This window comes from Callospermophilus lateralis, chromosome 4 (assembly GCF_048772815.1).
Source record: "Callospermophilus lateralis isolate mCalLat2 chromosome 4, mCalLat2.hap1, whole genome shotgun sequence".
Taxonomy (NCBI): domain Eukaryota; kingdom Metazoa; phylum Chordata; class Mammalia; order Rodentia; family Sciuridae; genus Callospermophilus; species Callospermophilus lateralis.
The window spans coordinates 81,157,158-81,160,409 of NC_135308.1; the positions used below are offsets into that span (position 1 = coordinate 81,157,158).

At 46.8% G+C, this 3,252-nt stretch overlaps 1 pseudogene; it reads right to left on the bottom strand.

Moving 5' to 3' along the window:
* Positions 1–795: 795 nt before the first annotated feature.
* LOC143398390 (solute carrier family 35 member C2 pseudogene) lies at positions 796–1,803 on the bottom strand (annotated as a pseudogene).
* Between the last annotated feature and the right edge of the window lie 1,449 nt (positions 1,804–3,252).

Sequence of the window (3,252 nt, forward strand, 5' to 3'; positions counted from 1 at the left end):
GTGTTGCCAGTGCTAGATTAAAGGACCAGCCTCAAATCCTTCCATCTCTACAGCAAATCCTGCATATTCCTGGCATCTATATTAATGACTTCATTACTAATCTTCCCCAAATCAGCATGCTTATTCCTGTCTTATCACAGGGTCTTCCCTTCAGAATATATCTCACGGTATCCTACTCATCCATCCATATCAAGTGTTAGCCTTTGTCCCTCTAGAAAGTTTTCAAATGTACAAGTATTCAGATCCAAAGGTCTAAATCAAAGGTCTAATTTCTTTTCTCCTTCTGGAGGGAACTGAGTTTGTTATCAATCTCTGTTTGATAATAGAGATTGAACCCTGGGGCACTTTACCTCTGAGCTTTTTATTTTTTATTTTGAAACAGGATCTCAGTTGCTTAAGGCCTTGCTAGGTTGCTGAGACTGGCCTCAAACTTGCAATTTTCCTCCTCAGTCTCCAAGGTTGCTCAATTACAAGAGTATGCCACTGTGCTTGGCTCCAAAGGAAACTCTTAAAGCAATGATGGTTCTCAGTTCCAAAATGGAGAACTTTTTAAAACATACTTATGTCCAGAGATTCTGATTGAATGGTCTAGGGGGAAATCTTGGTATTAGGATATTTTGACACTCCCTTGTGATTTTTTTTTTTTTTTTTTTACCATAAACCATTTATTTCTAAATCTGCTGAGAAAGATACTGTCCAGGTGATGAGATCCCAACCTCTTCACACCCCAACTGCCCTGCAGTCCAAAGTCAGTCCCCTTAGAAAGCTGCTATGCCTCTAAACTTAATCTTGGGCTCAGAGCCTGGTCAACAATTGAGAAAGACCCGCCCATTTCCTTCTCCACCATGAACCCAAGACAGTATGGGCCCACCTCCAACCAGGTCCAAGGCTGGCCTGGTGCTTATCCAGTTGACTAAGCTCCAAAAAGAAGGGAAGGGTAGGAGCCACAAGCCCATGACCTAGCCCCACCACAGGTGACTCCCAAGCCACCTCTCCCAGATGATGTAAAGAGCCACTAGGGCCCCAAGCTGCTGCCAAGTGGTCATCACAGTGTAGCCTGCATCCAAGTTGTTCCCCTGGCTGTTCACTGATGCCTCTGAGCATAAAGTGCTCTGCCTCCTCATTGTCCTCATCCTCTTGCTGGCTGCTTCAGAGCAGCAGCTCCAGGTCAGGGCTGGAGTCCAGGCCCTTCAGGAGTTTATATCCACCATCACCTCTGGAGTGTATTGCTTTGAGGGCAATATGAAGGGATATTCCCAAGAGGCAGAGGGCAAAGCCCAGCCAATTCAAGAGGCTAGTCTGATCACCCAGCAGGTATGCTGCCAGCAGCAAAGTGCAGACTTCCTTAAAAATGCCAGCAATGGAAAGAGTGAGGCTGGAGGTTCTGGAAGCCAGGGGAACTCAGAGAAACCCAAACTGAAGGTGAGAATCCTACCAAGGAAGAGACTCCCAAGTACCCATAGGAGCAGCCCTATATCCTTCAAATATGGCAAAAAGAGGGAAAAAGCATCAGAAACATGATGGCTGCTGGTGGAACATGGTATTGATGGGGTTCTATAGGCCCAGCTCAGCCTTCTGTAGGCGCATCTGGGTGAAGGTCCAGTGAATTCCACTGATGAATGAGGTCCCCAGTACCAGGGCGAAGTTTTCCATGTTGAAACTGGGTGGACTTGTAGATGAACGTGAAAAGGCCCCCCAACAATGAGGAGAACCACCAGGACCAGTGCTGCACTCAGCTCCCTTCTCCATCTTGAAGATCAAAGAGAAGTTCAAGATGAATAGCACAGCGGAGGACTCGGTCATGGTGTATAGAAGAGGCTGGAAACTTCTTGGAAAGCTGCTGGGAGCCAGGGAGGAGCTGAGAGCAAGGGCTGGTCCCAGAAAGTGATGGAGTAACTGGCCCATTGGCCAGGTGCACAGACAGCAGCTGGACAGACAAAGAGCTTGGCCTTCAGGGAAGCAGCAGGGCGTAGTCAGTACTCACAGTGATTGTCAGTACTCACAGTGAGATGGTGACAGAGGAAACTCCAGTTGGATGACCCCGCATCAAGTGCTGTTGCCAGTGCTATAGGGGCCACTGTTCTGAGGTAGTTGGTCCAGCTCAACACTACACAGGCCCTATGGCTGGAGCACTGAACCAGTGCCCTGGACAGGGCAGAAAAGAAGATCACAGCCAGGGGGATCATTGTCATAAAGAGGGGGAAGTGAAAGCTCTTTGTCAGCCATTTGTTGCAGAAGGTGATGCCAATGAGGAGCAATAGTAGAGAAGGACCAGCCCCAGAGTCAACACTGCCTTCCATACAAAGACCACGTCAAGGGCCCACTTCCCCACCTGTGGAGGCTGCAATGCCCTTGCTCCTGGGCCATAAGAGACAGGCACCTTTCTCGAAGACAGCCCTCAGAAAGAGCAGCAGCTGGACCATGACTTTCAACAAGCAGCTGCCCTAGCCGGAAGGGTTCTCTTTGCCTCTGTAGGGTTTGGAATGGTCAGTGGAGCCCCAGATGGAGTCCTAACCTATGGCACTGGTGGCCTAGGCCAACACGTTCCATGGTTAGCTGGATGCTAACCATGGACCCTAGTTTTACTGCTCCACCAGGGTGCTCCCAGACAGGCTTCCTCGTTATTCTAACATGCAAGAAAGGTAGAGAACTTGTCTTAAGGCTCTCTAAATAAAGATGGACCTATATCCATAGAGCATCCACATTCATTGGGTAGGTGAAGTGCATAAATGTGGCAGGAGGCTGAGAGAAGAAACTCATTTTTTAAAAAAAAAATATTTATTAGTTGTAGATGGACACAATATCTTTATTTATTTTTATGTGATGCTGAGGATCAAACCCAGTGCCTCATGTGTGTGAGGCAAGTACTTTACCACTGAGCCACAACACCAACCCCAAGAAACTAATTTTTTATCATATACTATATACCAAGTTCTATGTGAGAAACTCATGTACTCTTTCTAATAGTACCTTATTTTAAATGTCATAATATAATAATATATGATAAGGACTGTTATCCTTATTTTACAAACAGGGAAACTGAGGCTCTGAGAGGTCACACAGAATGACTGGCAGACTAAAAAACCAAACCCCAGGCTGGGGGCTGGGGATGTGGCTCAAGTGGTAGCGCGCTCGCCTGGCATGCGTGCGGCCTGGGTTCGATCCTCAGCACCACATACAAACAAAGATGTTGTGTCTGCTGAAAACTGAAAAATAAATATTGAAATTCTCTTTAAAAAAAAAAAAAAAAAC